This window comes from Cavia porcellus, unplaced genomic scaffold, assembly GCF_034190915.1.
Source record: "Cavia porcellus strain 051 isolate PalLab524CR breed Dunkin Hartley unplaced genomic scaffold, mCavPor4.1 scaffold_13, whole genome shotgun sequence".
In the NCBI taxonomy this organism is placed as follows: domain Eukaryota; kingdom Metazoa; phylum Chordata; class Mammalia; order Rodentia; family Caviidae; genus Cavia; species Cavia porcellus.
The window spans coordinates 55,377,211-55,396,975 of record NW_026947496.1 but is presented as its reverse complement, the minus strand read 5'-3'; the positions used below and the strand labels follow the sequence as shown (position 1 = coordinate 55,396,975).

Below are 19,765 nucleotides of genomic sequence, written 5' to 3'. Positions count from 1 at the left end.
CAGACTAAACAATATACCTAGAAGGAATCTCAGTGTAGCTCTCAGCAATGCAGGTGGGCAGCTATGTCAAGGGGACCCGGCGTAATGTCGCCTTGTACAATGTGGCTTGTACAGATGAACCCTCGATTCTCAAGAGTCTTCAGCAAAGAGTGAAACCTCAAATGCCACCTTCAGGGCCACTGAGATGAGTGTGAGTCAGGCTGGAGAAGGGAAACATTAGGACAGATGGCAGCTGGTGAGCCCTTTCAGCTGGAAGGTATCAGCTAAGTGTCCCTTCTTACATGTAACCCCTTCCTAGAGGAACTGAAACTTACAGCTGATTAAGATGTAAATACTGATGATAAATTTAAGTCTTTTTAAAAGCTTTCCTAAGGGCCAAGGACAGTGTGGAGGAAGTCTGCCCACAGCCACAGGTGTGCTGTCCTCGGGACTGGCGTCCACGTAACCGCCGAGCCTGTGCTTCCTGGGGTGAGGAGGACTCAGCAAGGCTTTTGGCTGGAACTGGGCACCACGAGAGCCCCAGGAGCAGAGACTCGGTGTCCTGTGAAGCCTGGACCCACGAGTCTGCAGCCCTCCCTTTCTCGCCTCCTCACACTGTCTGCCGGGCTCTATTCAGTCCCTGGTGTCCTATGACAACCAAGACTGATCACTCAGCTCTTGGGGTGTTTATAGTCACTGACGGATCGAGATGGCCTCGGATGGCTCATGGCACATGGAGGCTGTGTCCAGGGCACTTGGGGAAGTCCCTGAGGGAAGTGACTTAAGATCGTGAGTACACAGAATGGAGTGAGAAGGCTTTGGATTCCAGGTAAAGGAAGCTGCTGTGGCCACCTTGGGTTGGGAAGTATGACCCTTGTCACAGGAAGGCAGATGAACAGATGGTGAGACTGGGATACAGGCAGGAGCCAACCTAGAGTTTTTTGAGCAGGTTGAAAACTTAGAACTGTTAAGAAAAATGATCAAAACTTAGACATATAACAGAAAGGAAGGAAGGCCATATGCTTTCAGTGTCATGTTAGGGCTGAGTGGGTCAGAGCCCTGGTGTGGCTGTACTGTGCCCCGTGGTGAGGAAGTAGCGTGTGCGTCAGTCCTCACATAGTCCGGTGCTATCCTGTAGAAATGCAAATGCCCCACTGTTAGGGCTCTATTGCCCTGAAAGACATTAGTTAGCTTTGTTTCTAACTTTAAAAACCAACAAATAGAGCTCCTTCCCATACACCCTCCCTGTGGGATGGTACATTCTGTCATTCAGTGCTTTTTGAACCAAATCTGTTATACCAATGGTCCCCTCATTAATGAGTTAAATAAATGTTTGACACATGTTTATTCTCTTAGTTTAAGAATCTCCTCTCAGTATGATTCTTTGACAGAACTCTCAGCTAAGTGTGATGAAAAGCTGAGGAGGGTTTTAAGCAGGCAACTGCCATAATTAAATTTGCCTGTGGATGTCAATGTTAATATTCTTCTGAGAAAATCAAGAGACCCAGGCTCCTATTTTTACCTTCAAATAGGAGGCTTTACCTCTTGGGGAAAATAACTGGTTTGGTTAAGGACCAATCTAGTGTTGTTATCATCAAGTGTAGGTTTATTATAAGGTCTTTCTACAAACATAGGGAACTCTAATCATCGCAGTGTCCATTTTGTTAAGATTTAACGCAGCAATGATAATTTATTATAATGGGATCTAAAGTAATGAACTCCACTTACAATTAAAATGTTTTAGAATGGTTTCTTTTCTCCTGGGCTTCCCCAGGAGGCCCAACTCTGACAAAAGTGGGATCGCTGTGCTATGGGGTACATTGCTCATCAGCTGTTTCAAGTGTCAGAGGTAGGCTCTCCCTTTAAAGTACTCGAAGGGGGGAGGGAGGTAAATGCTACCATCCATTTCTATAGATTATTGAGTATGAATTTAAATTCATCCATTTGGAGAAGTGTTGAAATTGCACGTGCTAATTAGAGAGTCAGAGAGACAGTGTTATGACTGTCGAGAGGAGTGCCCACTTGTCCTGGAGCTTTTGATAATCAGAGTGCTGGGGACCTGCTCCTTAGTTTAGATGTTAAGTGCGCCCCTAAAGGCCCGTGTATTAAAGAATTGAGCCCTTCTTGGTGCTGTTGGGGATGGTAGACCTTTGAAGACATGGAGCCTAGTGGGTGGTCTCTAAGCCGTTGGAGGCAGGCTCTGAAGGGTTCGTGGGACCCAGTCCCTGCCTATTCCTTCTATTTAAGTCGCATCCATGAAGTGAATGGCTTTTCTCCACCATGTGCTCCCTGCCATGATGTGCTGCTTCTCCACAGTTCCAAAAACAATGGGGCCAACCAGATTGCCCCGAGCCCTCCAAAACCAGTAGTTAAGGTAAAATTTTTCTCTTACAAGTCGATTTATGTCAGGTATTTGCTGCAGTAAAAAAGCAGACTGACATAGGTGCACACAGGGTAGCCCTGAGATTGAAAGTGGGTCTCAGGTACAAATGTCCACACTTGATGCAACCAAGGATGTTCCTATAATTTCATTTCATGATGAGCATTTCACACTCGCCATGCTGGCATAGTTCCTGTGATTTGCAAACACTCTTTGCTTCAGTTGTTATTTTCTTAGTGTTTATGTTCCTGTGAGATTGTTCACATTGATCTCATAGAAAGAGCATTTCTCCCCCTGCAGAATCATGGCTCAGCTTCAGTGAGTAATTCTGGTTTCTTCTTCCCCTTCCTGCCTGCCTCCTGTCCTCTGCTCCTAAGTGTGCTCCTGACAGTTCTTGCTCACATGGTCCCCGCTCAGTAAAGCCTCAATCGGCTTCCCTGCCTAACACTGCTATTGAAATGGGCCCTGAGGCCACCCTCAGCCACCCTGCTCTGTGTCTTCTCTTTCTCTTTAGCACTGTCTTCTAGCACACTACCTCATCTGCTTGTTTATTGCCTGTGTTATTTGCTGCTTGTCTTCCCCTAATCCTATGACACCACCAAAAAAAGGCAGACATTTACATCTCTCTTGTTTTCACATGCATTTCAAGTCCTTAGACCAGTGCCTAGAATACTTAATACGTATTTGCTGAGTGGGTAGATGAATGAATGAATGAATGACTATCTAGTATATGGCCATTTATAGTTTAATGAATCCCACAAGGAAAGTAAACCAGTGGTGCATACACGTCCCAGGCACTGTGCAAAGTGTTTGTACATACTGCTCCCTTTAATTCTTGTAACAGAACAACTATGATTACATCTTACAGGCCTGGGAAAGTGGAATAACTTGCCCAAGTCTACACAGCTAGTATTTTAAAAGTCAACGCTGCTGAGGCATAAATTTCATGTGATAAGATGCATCCATGCTGAACACGGTTTTGACAAATCGCTACACTTGCGGAACTCTCACTAAATGCATGACGTGTAGCCATCCCGTCACCCCCAACAATTATCTTCCTTTGTGCCACTGAGCAGTCTGTTCCTCCAGCTCCTTCCCCACTAGCCTCCTCTCTGTCCTCGTGTGCTTGTCTTTTCCAGAGCTGTATTCAGGAGTCATGCAGCACATGTGCTCATGGGAGAGGACTTTTCTCAGTGTGCACACTCTTTGGAGATCTTATTTTCTCATAAGGGCACAACTCCACCTTGATTAGGACCCTCCTGACCTTATTTAACCTTAATAACCTCTTTGGAGGCCTCATCTTCAAACACGGTCCCCGGGGCTTCAGGGCGTCAGCGAGTGGATTGAGGAGGGCACCTTCCATCCATAGCTAGTGCTGCGGCTCTGCAGCTCTGCTGCGGGCTGTGGGCTGAAGGCTCCTTTCCTGGCTGTCAAGTTGATCATGGTGAGAGCTGGCCAGATCAGGAAGGCAGGAGAGAGGAGGGAAGGAAGGAAACTGAGCGTTCAGATTGTATAATGGAGACACGAGCCCCTGCGGCTCTTATGCCCCTGTCACAGCAAGGACCTCTGCCTGTGGAGCAGCATCTCCCAGAATGGGCTGCAGAACAATGGACTTCAGAGCCAGTCTTGCTGGGTTTCAAGTTTGAGCCCACTAGTTACTAGCTGTGTGACCTCAGGCAAGTTACTGACCTTCTCTGTGCATCATTATCCCATCTAAATATAAACAATAATGCTATTAACTTTCTCAAGAGTTGCTACACAGATTAAGGGGGAAATACATATACATATATATCTGCAGTGTAAGAGATTATTATTAGTGCCTGGCACTTTGTAGGTGCTGTGTGTCAGCCCTTGCACCTGCAGTTGCAGTCTGTTTTCTGCTCTCAAGTGTGTATCTCTGAGGAGGGTCCCCCCCTCTTGTGTCTTTGACACTCAGTTTCAAGCACTGTGTCTGGAGGTTTCCAAAAACTGCTGAATTAAAAATAAGTACCAAAGGGGATCAGAGTGATTAAACAGCCAGAAAACAAGAATGTTCATTCACACATGCAACCATCAAATTAGTGATAATTAATTTATTAACAAATAATTTTAACAGCCTTATTAAAATATAATTTGCACAACACACAATTCATCCACTTAACATATACAGTTCCATGGTTTTGAGTGTATTCACAAACCTGTGACACTCTCATACATCACAGTCCATTTTGGAACATTTCCTCACTCTGAAAGGAAACACAATACTCATAGCAGCCATTCTCCTCCCAAGTCCCCCGGCCTGAGAATCCACCGATCTGCTCTTTGTCTCCACAGAGTTGTTCTAGACATTTCATGCAGTGGGATTGCACTACATATGGTCTGCTGTGAGTGGCTTCTTTCACTTAGCGTGGTGTTTTCAGGGGTAGCCCAGGCTGTAAAATGTACCGGTAGTATGCAAAGGATTATAAGCATCTGCTGAACATTGTGCAGTAAATCAGAGAGAAAACCTCCCATTAAAAACTTGAAGCACTGCATCGTGTGTTCACTGAGCCTCAACTTACACGTGACCCTGGTGTCCATTAGCTGTGAGTGGAAAGCAGGTGGACACACCCTCACTGCAGAGTGCGACTCGGACCTGAAAAGGAACAGGAGCTGTGCGACCACAGTGACTGTGGGCCGCACGTCAGTGTGCTAATTGCCAGCCACACACGAAGGGTGAAATCAGCTGTGTGATTCTGTTCCTAAGAAACTGCAGAAAAAAGCAAAACTAGTGACAGGAAGATTAGTGGTTGTGTGGAGCTGGGAGATGGGGCTGGGGTCAGCGCTGGGCTTTCGGGGTGAAGGCACCTGTTCGGTTTTTTTTTTTGTCTTTTTCCTTTTTATCGGTACCGGGGATTGAACTCATGACTGCCTGCTTGCAAGGCAGGCGCTTATGCCGCTGAGCTAAATCCCCAGCCCCACCTGTTCGTTTTAGAGTGCTGGGGAGGGAACCCAGGGATCCTGCTAGGCGAGCCTCACCCCTGCCTCTGCTCCGAGTCTTGTGTGCCGTGGTGACTACACCAATATACACAGTGACCAATAGCCATCAAACTTCACACTGAAAACGGGTGAATTTTATTATATTTCCATCAAGAAAAGACAACAAAAAAATGAAACCACAGTCGCTAAGCCTTATTAACTGCTACTGGAAAGAGCCATGTACAACTAAAGCTTGGCAGTCTTAGGCCTTTTCACTTGCACACCAGCCGGATTGGTGCTGTCTGCTGTTGACTGAATCGTGTTCTGCAAACTCGATTCCCTGGACACTGCTGTGATGGTATTTGGAGGTGGCCTTTGGGAAACGGGTAGTTAAGGCATGAGGGTGGGAGCCTTGGGGTGGGATCAGTGCTCTTTAAAAAAGGAAGAGACTGGCGCACTCTTGCTTTCTCTGCACACACCAGAGAGAGGTTACGTGCAGATGGGGAAGAGACAGCAGGCTGAGAGGCTGCACATCTGGAGCCCTGATCTGGAGGCCAAACCTGCAGAACTGTGAGAGACCTACATCATTCAAGTCCTCCAGACCATGGTGTTGTGTTGTGGTGCCACAAACAGGCTAAGACACTGTCATAACCCCAATACACAGAGATGGAAACTGAGGAATGATGAGGTGGCCCTTGTGTCAGGCATGTCTGGAATCAATCCAGACTTTTGATAATTACACTCTATTCAACCCACCCCCTTCCCTAGAAACTGCTCCTCTCAAAGGAGGAGGTAGTTTACTCCCAGCTCTGGTATAAAGCTCATAATTTGGTCCAAATTGATCAGCTCATCATGACCCCTGACCCTAATAATTGGTCAGGGCCTGGCAGGGATCCTGTTAGAACCGCTGAACCGTAACAGTTTCTGCAGAGACTGTAGAATGGAGCCACTTTCCTGATGGAAGGGGTCTGGGAGAATGTGGGGCAGGAGCAGCAGCAGCTGTGTTGCCACCATGAGGGGAAAACACATACAGAATGGAGCCTGTGGAAGCAGAGGTTCTCACACAGCTTGTGTGTGCTCCCTGACACTGTCTTTAGGCCACGGTTGATTCTACTGTGACTGCGCTTCTGGCCGTTTAGCTCCAGAGGGGAAGGAAGAAGGAGCAGTGTTGTATAAAAATGCAGCTTTGAGAAACTAGAGCACGGATGCTGGTTGGTGTCAGCTGTGTACACTGGAAACCTGACCCTTCCCCATGAGCTGTGTCTGTGGCCAAGTTTCCTGGTCCTGTGGAGTCTATGCTTCTTCCCATGTCAAGTGGAGATAACAGAGCATCTTCCCCCCATGGGTTGTCATGAAGCTTAGAAACATAAGGAAGAAAAAAAACCCAGCATAGCATCTGGGAAATGCTTAGAAACAGTAACTGAGCCAGCTGTGGTGGTATACACCTCTTATCTCAGCACTTGGGAGGCTGAGGCAGGAGGTTTGCTGCAAGTTTGAGGCCAACCTCATTTGCAGTGTGAATTCAAGGCCAACTTGAATTACATAGATGCCATCTCAAAAAAATAAAAATAAAGAACGGGACTTGCTGAAAATACTGTCTTTTTTCATTTTTCAAATTGTTATAATAGGTTTAGAAGAATCAGACTCCTCCAGGACCAAAAGTAGGGGCTGAAAGCTCTTGGCCAACCCCCATGTCCCATCCCCTCCAAAATGTTACCTCCTCCTGAAGCACTGTTCTTGGATCTGTTGTGCTCTGGAGAGGCTGAGTGATATCTACTCAACAAACTAGAGAAAAGCTGCTTGGCATCCTCCACAGAGCCTCCTCAGCCAGGAAGAGGGGAAGGGAGACCACCGGGGCAGGTCAGCACCTCCCAACATCAACAGGACTGTCCCTCTGCAGGGAACCCAGAGGAGCAGGCCCTGAGGCTCCCAGGGGCTCAGAGGAGGGAGGGCCTGTGGGGTTATGAGACTGCTTCTCCTGCAGGATCCCGGGACACTGGGCAGATGTGCCACAGTCCTCCTTAGCCACGAAAGATGCCACGGATAAGAGCACGCTGTGTAAAGAGAGCTCAGAGTGGCTGTGTGCATGCGTGCGTGTGCAGGTGCTGGCTGAGGGTGGTCTCTTTGTTCTGAGGGTCGTCCTGAACCTCCCTCTGCCCTATGCCTCTCCACTCCAAAGCTCTGTGCTGAGTTATTTTGTTGCTCGAAAGCCTGGTTTTCTCATCTGCCCAATAGAGGGGACACTAGACTGGCTTCAGGAATTGGGCACTTGGGAACAGAGGCCCTGGGCTGTGGCCTTGCCAGTGTCGCAGCTCCTCAGGCCAGCAGCACTGGGAGCTTGCTCCGGGAGGGTGCAGCTGCACAGGTCCGGCCTCCAGGGTCTGAGATGCCTGCAGGTGGGAGAAGTCTGGTCCTGCAGCTACCTTCTTTTCATCTCGGCTGGGCAGTTTCCGGGCAGTTTCCCTTCCTGCCTAGCCAGGTTCTGTGTTTCTGACCACCCAAAATTCTAAAAAAGATGCTCATCACATTTTTAATTAATTTGTATTGTATTAATTGCTGGGCAAATAAGTCTGTGGTGATTTATAAAAATCAATATTTATTCTCATGGTCAAGAGCATGTCCACTGAGACCAGTGCCCAGTGTGCAGATCATGGCTCTTCCATTTGCTCACTGTGTGCCCTTTGTCACTTCTCTAGGCCTTCATTTTCTCAGCTATAAAACAAGGCTGCTGATAATACATGGTCTTTAGGTATCACAAGATTAAACTGGCCAATCCATGCAAGGTGTTTAGCTTGGGGTAGCAGATTCTACCCTCAGTGCTCTGCTAGGCTTTGTACTTTCCCTTGTCTCTTTTCTCAGCGAGGCAGACAGATTGTTAGCCCATTTCACAGATGAGAACATCGAGACACGGAGAGTTAAGTAGGGGTTGCTTAAAGTTCTCATGGGGTAAGGACTACCCAAACTAGAACCGAGCACTTTGTTTCCTCATCCTGGCTGTGTGATCTCCATTCTGGGATGGGATGCCACATCTAAGAGCCACATCCCCGGGTACCTGTAGACAGATGGCGTTCACAGCTGTGTTGTTGTCTGTGCTTTGATTGATCAGCTGGCCACAGTGAGTTTTACTTTAGGAAAAGTACAGAAAGGAAGACACAGCCTCCATTTATCCTTTTCAAGCCCTCTGGGGGAAAAGGACCTACTGGATGGATGGAGTTAGCTTGATTCATTTTCTGTCTCATTTTTTGGATTCAGCTTTGATGGTGTGTCCTTTGTCCTCCCACAGCTGAACTGGACTGGAGCAAACACCGAACTCCGGAGTGCAGTGAGTTGTGTGGCAGACCTGCGGTTGCCTTTGGGGCTGACTCCTTCTGCAGCTCGGGGCCACCTGAGCCAAGGTCTTGAAAGGAAGAGCCAGGGGTGTGGCCCTGAGGGCCCCAGGAAGTTCACTCTCTGTGTTGTAAAACCCTGAAGGCCAAACCAAGAAAAATTTATTTCAGCATGTCAAGGTCAGGCCACCCAAGAGAGGCCAGAGCTGAACAGGGTCACAGCTCCCAGAGCTTTATCTCTGCTTCAGTTGCCACGGCGAAGCCCTCACCAGAAATGTCTGGACAGTCGTGGTGTTGCTGGGAGGCTGACTCAGCCATCAGAGCGAGTGGCGGGAGAGCGTGACACAGAGCTGTCCCTTGCTGCACACCAGCATAGACTCAACCCTGTGAAGGTTGTGCCTCCACCCTGAGCTCCTCTCACCTTCATGACAGGCACCTTCCAGATGAGGAAGCAGAGGCACGAATAACCCAGTGACTGCTCTAGCTGGTAGGTGGCAGGGCTGGGATACTTAGCCCAGATCGATCTGGCTCTGCAGTAAAGTCCAAGCAATTCACTGACAAAGAGAAACAGAAATGTGCAGCAGATGGGACCTTTTGTCACTCCCAGGAAGGAAGAAATAAACTGCAAGCTGTAAACTGCCAGGATACAGTCTAATCCCACCTGCAGCAATGTTTAGTTTGGCCTGAATAGAGTTGTTGTTTTTTTTCTTTTAATGTTTGAGTTAATGACCAACTTTTAAAAATAGAGACTTTTCACACAGAATGCAGATTTCTGCCTTCCCTTAGGAAACCAGAAGATCTGGGCAGGCCAGCTGGAGTGACGTATGACAGCCCCATCAGAAGGGACATGAGTCTTCCCGAGTGCCCCCACCCCTGTCAACCTGGAGTTCCTTCACTGGGAAGTTAGTGACCCCCAGACTGCAGAGGGAGGCTGGACCCCGCCCAGGGAAGTCCTTGGGCAGCTGTGAGTCTGTGTTGCCTTCCAGACCCTAATGGCCATATTTGTCTTCGAGGACAAGTGCCATGGAGTGGGCGGCTGAGACAGTAGGAAAGTGTCCACACAGTTCCAGAGCCGGGGAGTCCGAGTCTGACTGTCAGCAGTGCTGGTGCCTTCGGAGCACTGCCCCATGCTTGGCGGGCGGATGGTTGCCTCTCCTGAGTGTCACATGCTCATCTCTCTGAGTTGGGTCTGCGTCCTACTCTCTGCTCTTAAGCACACCGCTGAGATTGGACTAGGTCCACCCTGCTGACCTCATTTTATCTTAATTACTTTAAGATCTTTTCTCCAAACACAGTCACATCCAGAAGTACAGGGAATCGAAGACTTCAATACAAATTTGGAGGTGGGGAGATTAAGGCAGCCCATTGCAACCAGGTGTGCATTTCCATTTGGGAAGACTGGTATTTTAGGGTAAGGAGCAATGTTCGTGATCTTTATTAAGAAGAGCAGACAAAGCCTGGAGTGGGGGTGCATTCCTCTAATCCCAGCACTCTGGGAGGCTGAAGCAGGAGGGCCCAAGTTCAAGACTTACTTTGGCAACTGAGCAAAACCCTGTCTCAAAAGAAAAAATAAAAGGGCTGGAGAGGTGGCTCAGCCTCCCTGGCTTCAACCCCCAGTACCACCACCACCACAATCTCAAGAAAAAAAAGAAAAGAAAGCAAAAGCTGACAGTTGTGAGTATACGCGGAGGTGCTGGGAACAGACTCTCAGGCTCCAGCTGTCCCCAGGCGCCCCTGCGTGGCTTGCTCTAGCCTTAGCCCCCCCGACAGTGCTGGGGATGATCACCGCCATCAATTCCAGAGGCCCTCAGCCAGCAACACCTTGGCTTCTCGGCTGGGTCAGCCTGAATGGGCCTGTGTGTGAAGCATGTGAATACCCTGCGTATGTGGATGCTTTTGTGCCTGGCCTCAATGGCTGAAGGACCTGCCCTCCAAGAGTTAACTCATCCCTGGAGCTGGTGAGCACTGGCCCCAGGGGAGTGTGTACCTTCCCACAGCATCAGTTAGAGCCCCCAAACACCTTTCCTGAACTCTGATACATGGGGTTACTCCCCATCGCCCCAGGGCCAGGCATCAGCTACCAAGGACCGCTCCATGCTGAGCCCACTGAACCATTCCGGTAAACTTGCCTCAGCTGGTGCTTTTCATGGCCCTGGGTGGCATGCGCTGCCCATCCTTTTGGGAATTACGAGTCACAATTCACTTTTCAGTGTCACTCACCTCTAACAATAGCACCTGTGCCTCAAGACATTCCATCTCCCCCTGCAGGATGCCACTTTGGTCACTGCCAGTGCAGCAGGCAGGAGACAGCCTTCACTGGCTGGCTGCCCTTCGGCTGTCATTCCCGCTTTTCTGCCAGTGTTCCCTGCGCCTCCCAAACAAGCCAGCTAGATTCCCATCCTTGTCCCAGGGTGACTTCCAACCGAACAAAATTAAGTAAGCACAAAATTGAGTTTTTATTTTAAATACAGAGAGGAAATCAAAGTAGAGACAGGGGACTTAACGAGTGCAACTGAGATATTCTTACACTGGCAAATTCTATAAAGACACGTGACCACAGGGAACACATTACCAGGGCCCTTGGCAAGACTCCAGGCCCCAAGGCACAGTAAATCTGCCTCCATCTCCCTGGCCAGGGCACTGTCTCCGTGGGTGCCAGGCAGTGCCCAGAGTTGTGACTGATACATAGTAGGGGCCGCATTAATAATTATGCAATGTCGGGGGCTGGGGATTTAGCTCAGTGGCATAAGCACCTGCCTCGAAAGCAGGTGGTCGTGAGTTCGATCTCCGGGACTGATTAAAAAAAGATTATGCAATGCATAAATAGCTAACAGGCCAGGTGGGCAGAGCAAACCCTCAGGTCCTCACCTCCTCACTAGGTGGTGAGTGGGCGGGGACCCTTAGAGTTGGGTTTCCACTTTATACTCAGGCCTTCTCAAACAGACACAATGTTTTTCATTTAAATGAGTCTTCATTCTTGCAGGTGTGGGAGCCAGGACCTTGCTTTAGAACCCCTTGTAGTTCTCTAACGGTTTCACTCTCGGATGCCAATTCTATCTTATTTCTAAGCTTCTTGCTGGAGCAGGATGGTTTGATGGGATGTCATAGTGCCCACACAAGGAGAGAGATATTGTGTTAACCCATGATGTGGAGCTGCACAGACTAGTGAGAGGCTCTTCACTTCCTGCAGACTGATCTTGGGCCAACCTGCTTAGACTCCTTGAGCCTCAGTTTCCTCATCTGTGAAACAGGGATAATTACAGTAACCAAATTCCAGATTAATGGGAACAGTTAATGAGATAATGCATGCACACCCTCAGCACAATGTCTGATCCCTAGTTAGTGTTCAGTAAGTGGGAGCTGTTATGGCAAATGTAATAACATTCTCAAAGATTGCTAACCTTACAAGGCTAAGCTTTTCAGGGTACTCCACCGACCTGGGGGCAGGATGGAGTCAATTCTTAAACTAACATTTTACCGGTTTCTGGATACTTGTGAAACACAGACAAGGAATGCTTTAACATGAACAAGGCACCATAAACATTGCTTGGCTTCGGTAGGGTGGTTTCCTAGTGACTATCAGTGAGCCAGGTCCCTCGGCTTAAAGAAGGATCTTCCTGAAGGAAACAGTGTTCCTGTGGTCAGCCAAGCAAGATGGGTTGTGGACCTAGTGAAAACTGTTTACCTGGTGCAGCTTCTGGTGCCCAGGGTGGGGGTTTAATATAGTAGACAGACCGTAGGAGCAAAGCGTAAGTGTCCTTGGCAGGCTTGGCCTGAGGATATAGTCTGTCCAAAAGCAAGATTTACACAGAACTCAAAAGGACAAAGAAAAGAAAAGAGAAAGTGAAAGTGAGCGGGGTAAGCATGGAACAAAGAAGAAAAGAATGAAGGACAGTGGAAAGACAGTGCTAGGGAGTAAAACAGATTTAATTCAGCTGATCAACTTAATACTAGCTGAATTAAATCTGCACGGTGCTGAGTATAGGTGGCCCACCTGAGGAAAGCTGCCTGCATAAAGAGACATGGAGAGGAAGAGCAGGGCGTGGAGGGTTCTCCTAAGTGTTGTTGTTTGGAGCAATTGGCTTTCCTGGAAGAGCTTGTCATGCTAGCTTCTCAGATATGAATTCGGCCATTATCATCAGAGGAGCTCGGGCCTTTGTCACTGAGAATGGCTGCGGGATTCTTTGGGGAACTCTGGTCCATACTTTGAGCATCGCTTCCTGGTTCTGGAGAGGACGAATGTTTGCTGTTTAATCTCCAGGGGAAGCCTACTGCACTGGCTTCCTGACATGTACTCAACTGCTCTCATCATTGGAGGAGCTCAGAACCTCACTGTCACTGAGGATGGCTGTAAATCTTCAGGGGAGCCCTAGTCCTTATTTTGAGTGTCACTTCTTGGCTCCAGTGTAAAACCCTCAACCTACTGGCACAGCCCCTCACCCTGCTGGCACAGACTTCCTAGCTTCTGCTGCTGACTTTTGGGCCTTCCCAGCATAGATCTGTAAAACAGACTCACATGAGTCCTTGTCATGGGCTCTAGGCCTGCAGTTGGACTTGTGTGGGTCACTGTCATGGGCTCTAGGCATTCAACTGGACTCATGTAGGAAGTGCTGTGGAATCCAGGCCCTCAGATGAATTCTTTAGGGTTGTGGACAGATTTCCTGCACTTTCTTGTATTTAACTCTGGGTGACCATCAAAAAGTAACATCTGCTATTTAATCTTCCAAGGAGGCTCAATCAACCTCAGAATCCTCGGTCCAGGGTCCAGGTTATCATTTCTGACCCTCCAAGCAGACGTCTGAGTTGAAACCCCACCAGCTGCTGGAAGGTGGGGCAGAACCATAAGGCAGCTGGGCTGTTGCTGGAAGCCAGACTGTCCACCTGCTTGCTGTACTGCCTCCAGCAAAAGAGAATCTCAACTGAAATTTTTGAAATTCTAAGAGTGAACCAAGGGTGATGAAGTCATCATGTGAGCAGTGATTTTGAGAGCTCCAAATTAAACTAAATTCACATTTTTGTGCATGTATGTGAGTTCTTGTCAAGAGAAAAGAAATGAAGGAATTAAAATGTCTTGAAAAGATTCCTTTTTATAATTAAGCCTTCCTTGTCTGCTTTCTGTTCCCCGTGCTGACACATTACAGCAATAAACAGAGCCCGAACGGCAGCACTCTCGCCCGGTGTCAGCCTGGTGCGAAGGATGAGGAATCTGCACACAGAACTCCTTGCTGGGGTCAGCTGTTTCCGGGACCTGGGTGTCTCTTTGAACCTGCCCACCGCCCTGAGGAGCCACAGGGATTAACACACGCTTTTATTTCTGAACGGCATCTGCAGTTTCAGCGTCTCCACGGAGTGTGCTCGGGAGAGGAATTCGCTCTGCCCACCGAGCTAATCTGATCGTTGCAGTTGCTCACGTCTCCTTGAGCAAACTGGAGCTGCCCTGAGAGAAGCGAGGTCTTTAGCACACCGTATTAGGGAGCTCTTTCTGGAAACGTGTGGTTCCTTTAAGCCTGGGTGAAGACAAGGGCTGACCTTCACACACCCGGGCTGTATGTGGGGACCAGGAAGACACAGTCACAGCCAAAAACTCGCCAGCAGGACAAGTTCACAAACCCAGAAGGAGAGAAAAACAGCGGCTTCAGGTCCTGCCTCTGACTCTCAGTAGCCAGCTGATCTTGGGCAGGCCTCAGTTTCTTCATCCGTAAAATGGGAGAAATGGGTGCCTCCTAGGTTTCCTCCCCTTTTCCTTCCACTGCATTCTCTCTCCCTCTGTTCCTTCTCCTTTCTTCTCTGTCAGAAATACGTAAAACAAGGTGTGTTAATAATGCGGGAGATGAGTTTAGAGCTATGACTGAGGGCCGTGGAAATCAAACTAAATCAGTCTAGAGAAGATGATGCCAGCCCTGTGACACCCTCCTGGAGAAGTCTTTGTGTCCCCCCTCCTGTGTGTGGTCCAGCTGTCTGACAGCTGTGAAATGATGCCAAGTCTTTGTGGCCAGGCCTGCGGCGGCCTCCACTTGCCCTGTCCTGGAACTCCCTCTGGGCCCTGAGCTGCCACATAAAAGTCTAATTACACTAAGCCTCCTGCACTGGGGAGGCCATACCCGGGCACCGTGGGAGCCACTCACCATCCCTGCCAGGGCACCTGTCATGTGAGAGAAGACACCTTGAACCCTCCAGGGAGCCCCTCTGTCAGCTGAACACCACAGAATGATCAAAGGTGGAGCCGGTCCTCACCTCGAGGGATGCCATTTGAAGCCATTGCATTCTGGGATAATTTGTGGCACAGCCAGGGTCACCAGGGTTCAAGTTCTTGCTAATCAGATTCCTTTGAGGTGGGGGATTTAGCTCAGCAGGCATAAGTGCCTGTCTTATAAGTGACAAGCATCAGGTCATGAGTTTGATCCCGGGTACCAAAACACAAAACAAAAACAGCTTCCTGCAGCTTCACTCTCCTGCCTCCTTAAATGTTAGTGTAGATTCCTGTGATCCGGGGCTCAGAGCAGGGCCCTCGAAGACGCATCACTGATGTTTTCCCGCTCTGGTCTCTGCTGGTCGTGTAGAGGGGGCAAAGCAAGGGCCTGCAGCCTGTGTACACTGGAGTGAGCAACTCCCTTCTTATCCCAGCGAATCGAATTATCTTAATCATACTTAATCCTGTTCTCACGAGGGTATTTTAAGTCGGAATGGTAATTTATTTGATTTCCTCTGAAAGTGTTGCCCTGGTGAACCCGTGCAGCTGGCTAAGGAATGGAAAGACAGACCTCTTCCCTGTCTTTTTCCTCAGTACATGTCTGTGGTGCATGAGGTTGACATTCGCCTTAGGAAATAGGTCCAGGTATAAAATACATCTGGACTCTTTTTTGTGTTTCGAGTCACAGCATGTGGATTAGGTTACTGACACAGTTCCCTCATCTTCCTCTCCTCTTTTGCTTTGTGGAAGTCCTCTTTCACCCTGCTGTGGGGTCAGCCATGCCTGCACGGAGGGGAACTTTCACTGCCAATCTGCTGCCCCAGGGTAGAGCTTGTAGAATATGTGCCTTGGCCAGCAGGCTGGGACCCAAATTTGTGCCTGTTTCCCATAGGGTGTGGCTCTCCAGTCCACTCCTGGCTCACAACAGCTTCTTTTTACTACTTCTGTAAATCTTAGTGACCAAAGATGTTCCATCAGGCTGTTTGGCTGTGTGTTTTTACAAGAGCAGCTGGGACCCAGGATCTGGGGCAGAGAATGAAGCAACAAACTTTGAGTTGCTAATTAAGTAATCCAGCAAATATCCCTTGAGAACCCACCAAGTGCTAGGCACCAGGCTAAGCACTGAGCCAAAAATATTTGAGTCTGATGCCCAGATCATCAACCTAAAAGCTATCTAGCATCTACTCAGCTGACTGGCTAAAACAACACAAATATACAATCCCGAGGCTTTAGGACATAATAACGCAGTGGGAACTTTTTTGTGCTGCTGGTGGGTGTATAAATTGGTTCAGCCACTTTAGAAAACAGAGTCATCTACAGCTGCACATTTCTTTCCTAAGTGCACCAGAAGAAATGCCCAAAAATGTTTAAAGCTGTGCCATTTTCAAGACCCAGTAACGGGCGCTTAACCAAATGTTCATCAGCTACAGAGTATACATCATGCTGTGCAACACTGTTAGAATGAGAATGAATCAGCCAATGCCCCATGCAACAGGACGGGCGAGTGTTGCAGGAAGGTTGTAACGGGATGAGGGAATTAGCATTGTGCTATAGCCTGGCTATGGTTGAGTGTGTCCACAACAAAAGTTCATATGCTGGAAGTCTGGTCCCCATGGTAGCAATACTATCAGGTAACGGAACCTTCACGACGTGGGGCCTCATGAAAGGTGGTTAGGTCTTTGGAATGCTGTCTTGAAAGGGAATGAAATAGATCTTGCAGGACCACAGTGTTATTGGCTTAGCTTCTAAATGTCTGCAAAAGTTCCATATGTGAAAGGCTCAGGCAGCACAGTGAGGCGGGGTGGAGCCTTTGGGAGGACTGGCCTGCTGGAAGGAAGTTAGGTCATGGGGTGGAGCCCCACTTTTCTCTCTCCAGGTACCCTAAAGTGCACAGACTCCTCTGCCTTGTGCTCGCCTCTGTGCTATGCTGCTTCACCACAGCCCCAAAAGCAAAAGGGCCAGGTGACCAAAAACTGAAACCTCTGAAACTGTCACAGTTTCTTCCTTTTTAACTTGACACTGCAGACAGTTTGTTAATAACGACACTAAACTGATGGCACACCCAGTTATTTCCCTTTTCTGTGCTGTTGTAGATGGAGCAGGGCCGGCCCTTGGGTCCCTCTGCCTTTCTGTCTCACTGTGTGATCTTGGCTCTGTCTCTTGCCATTGTGGTGTCATTGCCAGGAGGCTTGCACCAGACCCTGAGCACAGAGGCTGCTTGATCTCGGGCTGAATAGTAAACTCTTTTCTGTCCACATTGCTTAGCCTCAAGTATTTTGTTATAACAACAGCACACACTGAGATGTGCTTTATGATTTCATTGATGTGAATTTTTAAATGGGCAACCCCTGTGGGTGGGTGTAAGTCAGGAGGTGACACCCTGGGGAGTTAGTGAGTAGGAGGATAGCAGTGGTGATGGCCGGATGTCCACTTTTCTGGCTGAGATGCTGCTTACATGACGTGTTCCCTTGGTAGAATCCAGCCCACGGTTTACTTATATAGTAAATGTTTTTTTTTTTTTTTTTTTTGGTCTTTTTGAGACAGGGTCTTGCTATGCAGTTCAGGCTGGCCTTGAGCTCACTTTGTAGCTCAGGCTGGTCTCGAACTCGCAACGATCCTCCCACCTCGGCCTCCCGAGTGCTGGGATTACAGGCGTGAGCCACCACACCTGGCTAGTAAATGTATTTTACTGGTATACTTTAATAAAAGATTACAAAAATGTAATCCAAACTCCATCAGATTGTTTTGGCTTTTAATGCTTAGTTCCTCATCTACAAAATAAGAATAATATTTCCTTGGTGTTAAGAATTATATGAGATTTAATTATCATAAATATGTTCATTACCTAAAACACACTGAAGGCTTCATAAATGGCTGCTGTCATTGTTACTGTTTTTGTGATGGATATTTGTTTTTCTTAGACTTATGTTACTACAAGTGCCTACTCTGGGAAAAATGTCTTTATTCCTCATATGAGAAAGTACAAAACAGCCCTAAAAAAGGCCTTTCTATGGGTTGAAATTATTTTTCTGGTATGTTTCAAGTCACGGTGGAAAATGAAAATATCTCTCACTTTTGGCAATGCAACTTTTCTTCTGTGATCCTCAAATCCCTTCTGCTAAACGCCCTCTGAGGCCGAAGCTTTGGGGAGAGAATGTCTCACTGCCTGGAACAAATGTTGTCTTCCTTTCTCCACACATTTAGGGAACGTGACTGAGAATGGATTTCTCAATTCTTCAGGAGCCTGAGACATGTGATAGTGTCTACCTCTCAGCCAGGATTTCCCCTAGCTTTTCAGGAGGTCATGTATTGTGAAAGAGTCTAGCAGTTGCCGCCCTGCCCTGCTGAGGCCTGCTTGCGACCCTAGGCCTCTGGAGAACTTTGCCGTGCCTCCCGGCTGGGAGCAGGACCAAAGCCTTTACACTCTGGATATTACATTACATCAACTTAGAAAGTGTAATCCTGGACTTAGCCACTGGCGGCTGAAAACCAGACACAGCTGCTCACATCTGGGAGAGGAGAGAGACCTTGGAGAAGTGTCCCAGATTGCTGGGAAACCCTAGAAACATCTGTGGGACCCCAGTCACTCTGGGAAGGGACGGTGCTGGGTGGTGCTAGGTGGTGAGACAGTTTCTCTGCAGACACCCAGACTGGAGACGCTGAAATATCCTGTTGATAACCCTGGGCAGACGTGTCTCTAAAGTTCAGGCAGGTCTCCTATGATGTAGCCAGGAGACACAGGGTGCTTATCTGCCCTGTGGGACATCATGTCGCTCTTCCCCAGAGGGGCAATGAGTCAGGCTCCCCTTTCCTGTGTGTCCTGCAACACTTGCCAAGTGGCCCCAGTCTCTTATTTCATCAGAGAGGAGAACCAGGAAACCCACACAGCCACTTATTTTGTGGTGAGGAAGAGCAAATGGCATTCGTAGAGTTTGTGGGTGGATGAAATGTCCAGAGGGCAATTGCATACTATGAATTAAAAATCTTTAAGGAATGTAGCCCTTCTGATCTTAGGCACTGGTCCTAAAGAGTTCTGACTAGGGCACAAATTTATGTATGATTCTTTAGCAGCTAACTGAAATATTTGGTGAGTGCCTTGTAAGTAGTGAAGACTTAATATATATTTGGCACCCTGCTAAGATGTGATTGAGGCTGCTCTGAGCAAGCCCATGAGATACTACCTGCGCTATGCCCATTTTACAGAGGAGGAAATAAGGTCTTCAGGCTAATTAGCTGCCAAAGTCTCGGAGCCCTTTGGAAGTAGAGCTGGGTTTGTGTGCGGCCTCTAAGCAGAGGGATTGAAGTCCTGGCCTTCCTGTCCTGTTTCATTGTCCAGGCGCTGTGCCAGGCAGGAGTCAGGCAGGCGCAGCCTGCTTTGTCTGAGCTTTCCGAATTCAAGGGAGGACGACTCTAAGCAGAATCTACACATGTTCAGTGTCACCGAGAGAATGGTGCAGAGCACCACAGGAGCACATCCCTTGGAGCTTCCCAGAACCATCCATTAGCAGCCCGGCAAGACAGGAAATAACCTAAATGCCTGGCCATTAGGGTTTGGGTAGATAAATGACATTATGTCCGCTCGTTGGAATAGGGAGCAGAATTAAAATAAATGTCATAGGGCCATGTGTATTGACATGAAAATATGTTCTTGTCACATTATTAAAGGAACAGAGTGATTATAATAAAAGAAAATCCTGTTTTTGTGTTTGAGTGCTTGTGTGTGTGTGTATTTGTGAGAACAATACACTACCAGTTTTTTCCCTCAGGTTTAGAATTATTTATAAGTTGGTGTTTTTTCTCACAATCCATCTGACCTTCTTGATGGGGGTAATTAGCATTTCCATGTCTAATTTGAATAACAACTTATTTCCACTTGAGGAAAAAATCACTGTTGCCTTTTCAGACACACATATAGCTTGAGAGATGCAAAAGCACCTCACTCCTGTGTTAGTA

General features: G+C 48.0%; 1 long non-coding RNA gene across 1 annotated transcript; it reads left to right on the top strand.

Annotated features, from left to right (window-relative positions):
* The first annotated feature begins 403 nt into the window (after window positions 1-403).
* LOC134478565 (uncharacterized) lies at window positions 404-19,522 on the top strand. The gene is made up of 2 exons (XR_010051280.1): window positions 404-808; window positions 8,580-19,522. It is a non-coding gene; the product is annotated as an uncharacterized LOC134478565 (long non-coding RNA).
* Window positions 19,523-19,765: the final 243 nt, after the last annotated feature.